This window comes from Erigeron canadensis, chromosome 7, assembly GCF_010389155.1.
Source record: "Erigeron canadensis isolate Cc75 chromosome 7, C_canadensis_v1, whole genome shotgun sequence".
Taxonomy (NCBI): domain Eukaryota; kingdom Viridiplantae; phylum Streptophyta; class Magnoliopsida; order Asterales; family Asteraceae; genus Erigeron; species Erigeron canadensis.
Window position 1 is genome coordinate 22,861,680 of NC_057767.1, and position 13,360 is coordinate 22,875,039.

General features: G+C 31.6%; 1 non-coding gene across 1 annotated transcript; it reads right to left on the reverse strand.

Annotated features, from left to right (window-relative positions):
- Positions 1–7,352: 7,352 nt before the first annotated feature.
- TRNAV-UAC lies at positions 7,353–7,425 on the reverse strand. The gene has a single exon. It is a non-coding gene; the product is annotated as a tRNA-Val (tRNA).
- Between the last annotated feature and the right edge of the window lie 5,935 nt (positions 7,426–13,360).

The window sequence follows — 13,360 nt, forward strand, 5'->3', positions numbered from 1 at the left end:
ATTCTTGAATTCGGTGCCATTGTCACTTCATAAATGCCTAACAAGCCTTTTTTAAAGTATTTCAGCTTGCTTGATGAAATGTATAATACTGTCAGCAGCATCACTCTTGTGCTTCAGAAAGAAAACCCATGTATATCTTGAAAATTCATCTACTATGACCAATGTATATCTCATCCTAGTGAATGAGGGAGTACTAGTTGGTCCAAACAGATCCATGTGTAGCAAATCTAAACAACTATCAATGGTTGAGCATGTCTTTGACTTAAATAAGGCTATGTGTTGTTTTCCTTTCTCACAAGGACCACACAACTTGTCCTTCTCATACTTAATCACAGGAAGACCAGACACCAACTCCTTCTTGCACAACTTGTTGATGTCTTTGAAGTTCATATGAGACAGCCTTTTATGCCACAACCAATTCAACTCATCTTGAGATTTGGACAGAAAAAAAACTTCTTTTGTGATAGTTGCATTTCTCATATCAAATGAGTGTAGAGATTCAGCTCTGTTAGCAATCAACACCATATTTCCTTCCAAATCCAGAACAATTCCCTTATCAGCTCGGAATCTTACTTCATAGCCAGCATCACACAGTTGACTCACACTTATCAGATTGTGCTTCAAACCATTCACATAAGATACCCTTTTGAAAGTAAGGGGACCATTTAAAAGTATACCAAATCCTTCAGTTCTTCCTTGAGAGTCATCTCTAAATGTAATACTAGGACCAGCGCTTGTCCTAAAGTTACATAGCAGGGACTTACATCCGGTCATATGCTTGGAACACCCACTGTCCAAGTGCCAGGTATGTGCATACTGTCCAAGTGCCAGGTATGTGCATCATGATAACCCTGCATTTTGCAATAAGAGATTAGTTCATTTTGGGAACCCATCCAAGGATGGGTTCACCATAGCTGACCATAGGGTCTGACTCAGATTGAGAGACAAAACTGTCATTCTTATCACATTTTGAAACTCATTGTTGCTTGATCTGTCCCTTTCCAGATTTGAAGTTCTTTTTAGCAACATTCAGAGTTTCTTTCTTAACAAAACCTTTGCCTATTTCAGATTTCTTACATTTAGTTCTCAACTTACTTTGATCAACCATTTTAGGATCAAACATTTTGGCCAGTAAATTGTTATCATTAGAAATCTCACCTTTTCTGGACTCAACATATTTAGAAATCATTTTGTTAAAGTCAGACTTAAGATGGTTTGACTTAGACACAGATTTTGTTGGTGACAAGTTTCCTTTGAAACCAGACTTCTCATCTTTCAACAACTTGCTTTTCTCTTTTGGAACACTATGATCTCTAACTTTTCTTTTATTTCTCTTTGAATCAACATAGTTTGTTTTAGACTTTAAGCTTGACACAGATTGGGTAATTGTTAGTTTTGACAAATCAAGAGTTTCCTCAGGTTTTAGCTCAATTACCCTATCAGATTCAGACAGAGCTTCTGCAATGGTTTGTCCAATAATTTCAGGATCATCAAATCCAATACTAGACTTCTGAACCAATTTAATTGGTTTAGAGTTCTTTCCCTTGGTTTGTATCTTAGGTGGTGAAGGAGGCTGATAACAAGGTTCCATGGCACAGACTTCACTGATAGCAATGGCTCTATCATAGTCATCATCAAAAATAGCTTGGACTTGATGAGGGACTTGCACATTAACACATTTTGCAGCTCTCTTAGAACCAGTACACCATGACTCAGGTATATGCTTTATTTTCAAAAACTTTTTTTCTGAAGTTTTGGCTTCTTTAGCCAAAATAAAATTTAATTGTTTTTGAGCTTTTACTTCAGACTACAGTTTTTCAATGATGAAATTCTTTTAGCTTACTTCTTGTTTAAGAGATGAAATTTTTTCTTAAGTTCTTGATTAAAATGCTTTTGCCAAAGGACCTCATAACCAAGTCTATTTAACCTTGATAGTTTTTCAGCATCAGTCAGATTGGAAAAAGAAATTACCTCAGGTGGAGCAGTCTAACTTGTAGATGCCTGGTGAGCTGACTCAGATTGTTGCTGCATCTTTGAGAGATCTTCACCAGACTTTTGAACAACCTATTTAGCCATAAAACACTTGGCATCTTCATACAACTCATCATCAGATGAAATAGCGCTTTCACCCCAATCTTTGGCAACCAGACTCTTTTTTTCTTTCTCAACTTTCTTACTCAGCTCAGCCACTTGTGCCTTCAAGGCTTTGTATTTGGTCTTGAGCTTTAAGTATTTCTCACTTCTTCCACTTTTGGTTGGCACAGCTTGTGAAGACTTTTTGGATTTGCAATCACTAGCCATATGTCCAGACTTTCCACACTTGTAACAAGTGACTTTGGACATGTAAAATGGCGTCTTAGTCTTATTAGCTTGCCCAGATTTCCTTTTTCCTTTAAACTTTCTAAAGGACCTCCTTCTGATCCTTTCAGCCAACATAGCCACTTCATTAGCTATATCTTCATCATCAGATTCATCACATTCAGATACAGAACAAACAGAGTTAGTGTTAGCACAGGAACAGACTCATTAACACAAGGTATGATCTCATTAGATATTGAGCTAGCGTGTTCAGTCATAGATGCAGCAAGTGCAGTAGCAGGCTGACTGTAGGAATCACCCATAGCAATCAGCTTCTCAGCTTCTGAACATTCTTGGTTATGGAGTAACCCAAACATTCCAGGGAGATCAAGATCTTGGTACACAGAACTTAGTTTTAAAGAAGAGATATAATTGTTCCACTTTGGTGGTAATGAATCAAGAAATTTTCTTTTCAAAACTTCATTTTTCTTAGTTATACTAACAGCAGCTAGATCATTAACCAACACATTAAAGCGGGTATGAGTGTCAGTCAATGAGTCATTTCTTAAAGAGAAAAATCTCTCATACCTCCTAGTGAGAGTAGTAATGATGGATTCCATGGAGGTAGAGCAACCCTCAAACATGACAGTCAAAGTACCCCACATTTTCTTAGCAGTTGAACATATTTTGGAAAATGAAGTTACGTGCCATCACATCCAAGTTTGCAAGTCTCCTATCCTCATCCCCCCAATCTGCCTTATCCTTAACAATGGTTTTAATTGTGGCAAGAATGGTTGGTTGACCATCTCTAACCATTGCATCCACAACAAGGGTCTGGGTAGGAATGTAAGGACCATCTGTCAGGATGTCAGGCATATTGTTATCGATAAATTCAAGGAACAAGGACATACGACCTTTCCACCCACTGAAATCATCTTTATTAAACATAGGTGGTCGGGTAGAAGAACCATTATCAACATAGGATGACATTATGCTTTACTTAAGGAAAATAAGCAAGGATCAAGTCAAGTTAATTCTTAACCTGGCTCTGATACTACTTATTGTGTCCTAGAAGTGTATCAATATACCTAAGTATAATGAAACCAAAGAGTTATAGAGGGGGGTAAATACAACTTTTCCTTAATTCTTAACTAACTTTTAAAAAAAAAATGTTTTAAAGACTCAGATTTCGATATATATAATATAGGAAACAAGAATCATTAAAACAGTAAAGCAGAAATTAATCATTCTTGAACATAGATTGTGGTTTTCAAATGTAATCCTTTATTCAGATAAAATCTATACAAAGAGTTACAGGGTTGTTGCGGAAACAAGATAACCTACAAATATCTAAACAACCCTTGAAATGACAAACAACAATAAAGAAGTTCTTGCTCAAGAGAAGCAGCACAAGCTAACTTTTTACAGACTAAGCTGTGTGTAAGAGCAGAGAGAACTTGTATGAAAAATGAGTTTAAGGAATACCACACTTATGCATACAAGGAATGTGACTTTTATAGGCGAAAGCCATTCTTCTCTTGGTATCCAATTAAGCCACGTATTGTTCTTCTGTTGGACAATCAAAAGAATATTTGATCGTGCCTTCATAGTACTTGTGGTCCCCAAAACCTGCAACACGTCATTTTGATCCTCCAATAAGAATATGGACACACATATGTATTTCTGTCACCAACCTAGATTCTAGGAACCTTCCTAGTCACGTCATTTGTCCTTATCAATAAGTTTAGGTTGTTATCTTTACTTGATTGTCAGACACAGATTGCTCATTTGTCAAGAGCAAATATGTCTAAGTGTTCCCAAGCAGACTGCTAAGTCCAAGTTGACTTCCACTACCAGCTTGGTCTTCTATCTTCAATCCTCCTCTTCGACTTGGATTGAATGCTATAACAATTTGATGCAGCTTGAACAACACTTGCTTCCATAAGATGAACATTTACAAAGTATGAAGCATGATCTGGGTCAGTTTCAGATTGCAAGTTGTGTCGGCTTAGTCTGACACAGATCAGATTACAAGAACCAAAAGATTTCTAAGTGTTGATATATCAGATTTGTTATCACCAAATTTACAATTAACAATGAGACTCAACAATAATCATTAGAGATATATTGTTCTAAAAACAAAACATAATGCATGTGGTATTATAATTAATTTAACATGTTATTTTCAAAAGTAAATAATACTTAGAACAAACTAAATTAGAGATTAAATGTATTTTTTTATGAAATAATATTATGTTTGTATTAGTGATGCTTGTAATAAAATTTAATTTTTTTTATGTATAATGTTTTAGATTATTGTATTTTGTTTTCAAAGATAATTTTTTAACCATGTACTTATATATTACTCAATTAAATTATTATAATTTTGAATTTTTTTACTTTAACCACATTTTATTTATGGTATATGATTATTATTTTTATTTATGGTACATGATTTAAAGGGAAATTTTTTGTTTAATCATATAAAGTATAAGTATTAATATAATCACTTATTAAAGATAAAATTATTAAATATGATCTAATGGTACTTAATCAAAAATGGAATCTATCCAGAGTTTCCTATTTGTTTAATATTAAATTTATGACTTTGTTATATATATATATATGTACCTAACTTGGGTATAGAACCTCTCATATTTTGTTTTTTTAATCCATAAAATACATGGGGCCTATCATATTAAAATATTAAAAACTAGTATGTGAGTGGTTATATACCCAACTTACGTACATGACAATTACACACTCACTTTTCCCTATATATATATTGGTAAATGGCAAATAGAATGAAGTAATAGTTAATATTATATATCCAATAAATTAATAACTAATATATATCCTAATAATAATATTATCTTTTTTATATTTTATCCAATATAATAATGGTTAATATGATATAATTAATTTACACTTTTGGTTTTCTATCACAAATTTACACTTTTTACCCAATAATTCTAATATAAGAAATCAAAAATTAGAGCTAATATATCTAATAGAATAAAATAATAATTAATATTATATATTCAATAAATCAATAACTAATATATATCCTAATAATAATACTATCTATGTTATATTTTATCCAATAGAATAATAGTTAATATGATATAAAATAAAACAAAGCATATTTTAATTAAAATATTTATGATATGTTTTATTTAAAATATATAGATCATTTTTTTATTAATAAAAATATTGAGTTATATTTTAAACCACAATAAAGTAAAATTGAATATTACCTTGTATCTACATTCTACAATATAAAAAAGAATAATGGATGGAACCCTAGCCCCAGTACCACAATTGGATACCCATCGACTCACCTCATATATATAAATGTATATATATAATAATAATAATAATAATGTCGGGTTTAGTCAAATTATTAACGACATTGTTGAGAAGGCTAAGTTTAGCTTAGGTGAGTATGTGGTGACGGATAAGTTGCGCTCTATTAAACAAAATAAATTATCGAAATTAATGATATATAATTTAGATTATAAATATGCATCACTATTGTGATTAATATTATAAAAGAATTTGAAAAAAATATAACGTTTTTACATACATCCATATTATCAATGCACTGTACATTTACTCGAACAAAGAAAAAACCTTTTTTTTCAACCTTTTTTTTTTACTCTACCAATAGTGAGGTTTATCTCAAAACTAATGTTTCCAACACCAGTGATGTACTTCTAAAGAAGAGGCTTTTGTCAACAAAGTCGACGTTTATATGTATTCTTTATTTATTAATATTTTGTAGGAACAAAATTATAGATATATCATTCAAAAAGTTTACATTGTACCAAAATTAGAGTGGGGACTCCATCCATGGTTATATTTCATAAATGTTGCATAGTTATTATAGAATAAAATCTAAACTCACTACCAATGTGTTGTCTATAGTGGATTCTAATTTGACAATTGAAAGTATTTTGGAAATGTTATTTTTCTCTATTTCACTTGATAAAGATCACAATTTAATTTTTTTTGGTGGCATGGGGTAGGGAAAAGGGGAGGGGGGGGGGGGGGGTCAAACTCAAAAAATGAAATGTAATGGATCGATTAGAAGACATCAGGTAAAATGTGGGTGGTTTAGGTTTTAATTTTTTGGATGCTCTTAATTTAGCATTTATATGTCCAAATGAATATGACATGTGGTTCATGGGTCTGAGTCTACTTTCCAGTGTAAAACAAATGGTAATAATATATGTGCAAATATATGTTCTTCTTTCTTTGTTCTTCTTTCTCCAAGGCACACTCGATTGCTAGCCCTCTTAAGCTGTTATTAAAGAAGAGTTGAGAGTAAAAATAAGACAAGATTCTGGAATAATCATTGAGTTGATGGTGAAAATCTCGCAACTCGGTTTAAAAGGTTGTATGCCTTGGCATCATCTAAAGAATGTGACTTGTGTGATATTTTTTTATGAATAAACATGAAAATCCGAATGACATCGATAAGACATAATAAACAACACAATAAGTGTTTGTGAAATTATCAAGGTCAAAAAAACAATTGTTAATAAAGTGAAATTGAATATTTTAATTTGGTAATTATTATTTAAAAAAATTGTATTTTTAATATATTTAAGTATAAAAATATATTTTATTCGCGTATTACGCAGGACAATAATCTAGTAAACATATATAATCAAGGGGTACTACTTAAGTAGTTAAGTGTTACGGGCGTTCAACTACTCATCAATCATGCATTGAGATAACTGCCGAAGCACTTGAGAATACCGTAGGTATCATGAATTCAATGCCTCTTATTGTATAGTACAATATCCTAAAACACTTTTAATGATGTACGATGAAAAGAGTACCATACGAATCATCACCTAATTCAAATACAATACTTCAAATTAGATGACACTTTAGATTTAATGAGTCAACGTAGCAATAGCAAGTTGCATAGTGACAAAAGTGAGAAAAACTAACTTAATTTTTGGAAAGCAAATTTTTTTTTTTTCCACCCCAGATGAATCATGAAATTGAAATGTCACAAAAAATAAATAATTAACAAATAAATGTGTCACTGCCCGGGATCGAACCGGAGACCTTTTGCGTGTAAAGCAAACGTGATAACCACTACACCACAGCGACTATTTGTTAACTATTGGTACTCCAAGTTAACAGATATTATTTTCATAACTAAATATTTGCTGAACTGATTTATCTTCATATGTGTCTTATAAATGTTAAGTCTATTGTCCATGTGCATCAAAACAATGTGTATTTATAAAATTATTTATGTGACGTTTGATTATGCCAAGTAACGTAACTGAGATAAATATGTTTGTATCGAGATATTCATTTTCGGATAGGTGCATTATTTAAATTTAGGACATTCTCATATATTTGTTGCTCTAAAACACCATAGCGTGTCACTTAACCCTTCAACTCCACTGTACGTTAAGGTAATGTTGATATATGTTGTGTTTCTCTTTAGCACAAAGATATCTAACTTTATTTTATGAGGAAATGATCATATCTGCTGAAACATGCAGGGAGACGCCTCCACTTTTATCCTTTTTTTTCAAGTTATATAAATTTTAATGCAACGTACCCTTGATAATATATGTTTTTCCGAATTATAAAGATATGTCATTTTAATAAGCTAGTCTTCTTAATAATTCTATCATATATTTTGGAGAGAGATTAATGAATTACATTTTGCATAAGGATGTAGACCTCCTTCACTGATTGTGCCATGTGTATCATTTTGTTAGATGGATTTTTAATAACATATATTAGTATCATAGTTGAATCAAGTGGTTAACACATTTATATCAGGATAGAGACCGAAAATCCTTTTCTATCATTTAGATATAACATGGAAGCAGTCTCTCTACCTTGATAGAGATAAGGTTTGTCTACATCTCACCCCCATACACCGTCAAGAAAGATATTGAGACCCATAATGTAACACCTCAAATTTCGCAGTACTGTTATATTACTAAAAGTAATATATATCAAATGAATAAATGCCGAGTTATTTAAAAAGCCGCATAAATAAAATGTCGGGCGTAATATTTAAGAGAATTATGATTAGATAGTTGCGATCCAAAGAGTTAAGTAAGAACTATGGAAAAGGACTAAATGTGGAAAGAGAAACACATTGAGGGACTTAAAAGTGAACATTGGAAATTAATTCCAAACTATAAAATATAATTAAGATGATAGTTATCACCATTCCAAAAAACCGACAAACCGAACCGAACAAAAACCGAATCCAATGGATTAGGTTTTCTAAAAACCGAATGGATCGGTTATGGTTTCGGTTTTAGCCAAAAACCAAACCAAACCGATCCATACTCATCCCTAGTTATCACCATTTCAAAACAAAAAGAAAGAAAACAAAAGCTAAAAAAGAAAAAGAATGGCGACGAGCGGCTAGACAAAGAAGAAGAGGAAAAGCGGGTTTCGAGTCAAACCAAATATGTCAAATCATTCATAATTAATTATAGGCTTTGATTATCATCTTTTTAAGGTACTATTTCTTACATTTTTAGTTTGATTAATAATTATATAAATATATTTTAGGTCAAGAAAAGATGGCTGTTTAGGTTCATATTAATTTCTTAGTATTTAGGCTCAACTATGAAACATATATTAAAATTTAGTAAGATTTGGAGATAGTTTTTGTGTCACGTTATGTGCCATAAAAAGTTTAAGAAAAATTATGATTTTGTAAGGTAATGATGAAATAATGATAAATAAGTGAAAATAATTAGCTTGGGAAGTATTAGGCAAAGAAATTTTTTTTAGAAAAGACGATATGTTTCAATATTGATGATTTATATGGATTTGGTTGATAGGTAACCAAGGATTTCGAAGAATACAAATCTATGTTGTAGCAAGACCACATGTGAGTATATAGGATTTAAACTGACAGGTTGATCATATGAGGGCAGATTACATGTGCGTAAGAGATTTCATATGATCAATATAGTTATATAATGTCGTATTTGTTTAGCTGTTTCAATTGTTGAAAATATGTGTCGAAATTGCTGTTACTAATTAAATAATAAATGATTGAGCTGTAACATAGAATTATGTGGAACCCGGTTATATATGTGTGATCGATTTCATGTAATGAAGCAGTTGGTACTAATATAGTAGTAGTTGTTATGCAGTCTTGTTTAGTTATGTGATATGGTATTTGTTAAAATAATGAAGATAAATAAGTCGTAGCAATAAGATTTCTGTTTTGATAAGATTATGGTAATTAGTATGTAATAGAGAAGTTAATGGTAAAATTTGTTGTTATCAACAATATTAAGCTGATAATGTAATGAGAAGAAGCCTTATTATAGTTGTAACTTTAGGTAATAATTAAGCAGCTAGAAGATTAATAGCCAGTGTTTTCTAGTTAACCACTGTTATTGGCCTTAGATAACGACCATTCCAAAGGTAGAATCTAGGTCATTGATGTTGTATATTAAAGAAATTATAAGGCTGAATCGACTTATTTGTGAGCTAGAACGCTAAGTAGGTTAGAAATGTGATAGCCATGTTGTTTTTTGGATTAACAATGTGTTACTTAGATGGTTGGTTGTGCAATTGTGTATGTTATTCAACCACACATGCTTTAGTTGTTATGTGATCGTAGAATTGTGTTAATCATGCAGTTATGTGTATCTAGATGTTTTGTTGTGTAAGTTTGTATCTTATGTAATCATATGTGCTTTAATTGTTATGTGATTTTCATGTGATTGTGTGATGTAAATTCAGATATATAAGGCTAATGTGCAAATTTTGTGGATGTGAATTGACGTTGTAGAAGGAAACCATTAAAGAATAACAGTTAATACTTCAATGCATATAGCTGTACTATTTACTTTCTTATACTTTGATTAAGTGACCCTTTTATATTTAGCAGGCAGAGCTGATTATATGGAGGTTGGCTATATATACGTGTAGTCAGGTCCATATAATTGAAAAACTAAAAGAATGTATTTGCAGACAATCATGCAGTTTATCTCACGCAGTACGATATACACGCAGTTTATATAATACAGAAGGTTAATATATATACACGCAGTTTATATATTGCAGAAGGTTAATATATTTACTTTATATATTCACTAAGTTATGTGCTTATTCCTTTAATTATAATGCTGTAGGTGCTTATGGATTTATCTTGAATCATGAACAATTGGATAGGACGAGCACGGGGAAAGTCAAGGCCGTGGATGAGCACTTGCCGAAGGTTTATGCAAGTGTTATCTTTAAATTACAGCAGTATATTATGTTTGTTACATTAATAGCCCATATTGAGAAACTAAATATGTAATTATCTTTAAGTTGGCAATGTGGTCATTAAACTGAGTCATGTCAAGTATTTTGGTTCTTTATAAACAGGTTGTTTTGATTGAATCTAGCAGGTATTAATTGTTGACATTATGATGAGGTCATGCCGAAATTTATAATTTTTATATGGTTGTTTTAAAACAAAATCGCATTCGTTGTGGTCAAATAGATATGTATTTATTGAATACATATTTATTTATAAAAGTTAAATGAAGTTTTCCTTTAAAAAAACGGGCGTAACAAGTGGTATCAGAGCTGTGGTTTAAGGGATTTATATGATCCATGATAGGATTGTTTGAACTTAAATCAATATGGTATGCTTGATTAGCAGTATTTATTTTATGTTGTTAACTTAGTTGTTGATTTCGAACTGCTATGATGCCCCTGCTTATTTATTTTTGGATGATTAATTGCGTATTTATGAGTAGTAGTGGTGTAAGAAATTTGAGTAATCGAGTATGGGTTATCTAAACTTAAGCTGTTATGATATGCATAGTTAGTTGAATTAACTGCCTGTAGCATGAATTTAGTATGAGGGCAATAGATGAATAAAGTTTTGTAGGTTTGATGATGATTGAATGTCGTTATATTAGCAAGTTGTTAAGTCCCCGAAAGTAGAGTTCATATATGTGATGTAAAATGAATAGCCAAAATGCCTATATATATTAACAGATAAGGTCATTGTATTTTGAGAATTCTTAAAAATAAATAGCTGAATTTCTTATAAGAAATTATTAAAAGGTAGAAACGCAATTGACCAGGAATGAGTAGTATGTGATATGATTAAAGATCATCACTTATAAGCAGTGTACGGAAATGCTGATGGCCGACTATATATGTGTGTGTAGACAGTATAAGTGGTTGTAGAATAGTAATCGCTTCTAGCCTTAATATTTTGTTGATATTTAGCCGTGATATTCCGTGTAAATTAGTTGAAATTGTTATGTGTAGATTGTTGATAAATTAGAAGTACATTTTGTTGTATACATGCTGAACTTGGACAAATATTTGGTTGATATGTGATTAGCAGATTTTATAACTATGGAATGAGATGTTTTATGTTCAAGTAGGATTATTTGCTGTTCTGTGTTACATTAAAAGACGAATGTTAACTCCTCATGGAGGATAAAAGTATAGCAGGATAGAAAATGATTAATTGTAGTATATAGATGCATATCTATGTATATAGAAAATGATTAATTGTATAGCAGGTATATTGTTGTTGATTAATGGTGGTGGATTGTTGGCATTAACATTAGGGTTAGGATTAGGGTTACTTTCTTCATTTAAAGTGCCAGACATCTTGAGAGATCAAAAGGTTGTAAAAATTTATGAATTTTAACCTTAAAGCTCTGATACCAAATGTGAGTCCCTACAACAAGATGTAAGTTAAATATAATAAGTATATCAAGTAGACCCGATTGGCAAGTATAACTGATCTTGAAGGACAAGTTCAGTATACGATCCAAATATGGATATGAACAATTAACTAAAAGTAATTGCAAGAACTAAATGTTGAAACTATATAAGTAATATATATATATATATATATATATATATATATATATATAATCAAATATGCGACATTGAGACACGATGTACTTTTCAATGTATTTGATTTATTGATATAAACAAATACAAAGGTTGTTGCGGAACAAAGATAATCACAAAGGTAAAAGTATCTAAACAACCTTGAAATACAAGTGATATAAATAACTTGGAAATACTCGTAATAATTACTTAGAGTATATCTCACAAGTTGCAATGTCAAAAGTTCCAACAACTTGAAATTTGTGAGAAGCCTTGTCTTTATAGCCAAAGTCCATGCTGATGTGGACTTGGCCGTACAATACTAGGTTGGGACACATTTTAAGGAATTTAAATTGATTCCTTAAAAGTATGTGTTAAGATTAAGTGTGAAAGTCATTTGATGTGACGTTTCACACTTTATTCCCAACCTTTTACTCAATCTATCACTTTTCCAGGTCTTATGGAAAAAACCGGATAAAAAGAGAAAAAGCAAAAAGGCTTCCTCGTAATAAGTGTAAAGTGTTGTAAGTACTTTACACTGAGATGCTTCAGTCTTCGATCAGGTAGAATCTTATCTGAGCTCTGCTTCTGAGATGATTCCCTTTCTTCAGTCTTCGACTTCTGAATGAATGTCGTCAGTTTCGGTTGATCTTGATCTGAAGTGAAGCTTCAGTGAACTTATTCTGAATGACTTCAGAATTCTGTACAAGTATTTTTCACCGAGCTTCAGCTTTTTCTGAACAAGCTATACTCGGTCGACTTTCGACCCAACAAATTCCCCTATTTGTTCGGAAAAAGTTCATGCATTTCAGACTTCTATCTATACATGTTTGTAAGTCTGAAAATGCAAGTTTTGTTTAAGTTGTGAGAGTTTTCTAAGGACATCTTATAGATCATTGATGTCTTAGAATTTATCATGTCATTTTTCTAACTTAAACCTATCATCTACTTGTGAAATGCAACTTGCAACATATATACAGTACTGAAATGCAAAGTTTGTTACAAGTACATAAAGAAAATATAGACAAGTACATAATAAACTGAAAGAGTAAACTACTTCTTTGCAGGCCTCGAACCAGAAGGTGCATCAGCAGCTATCCTCTTCAGTGGAGAATGATCCTTTTTTCCAAACAATATTTCTTCAATCTCAACCTTAGCCTTCATCTTCTGTTGAATTCCTGACAACCATGCACCA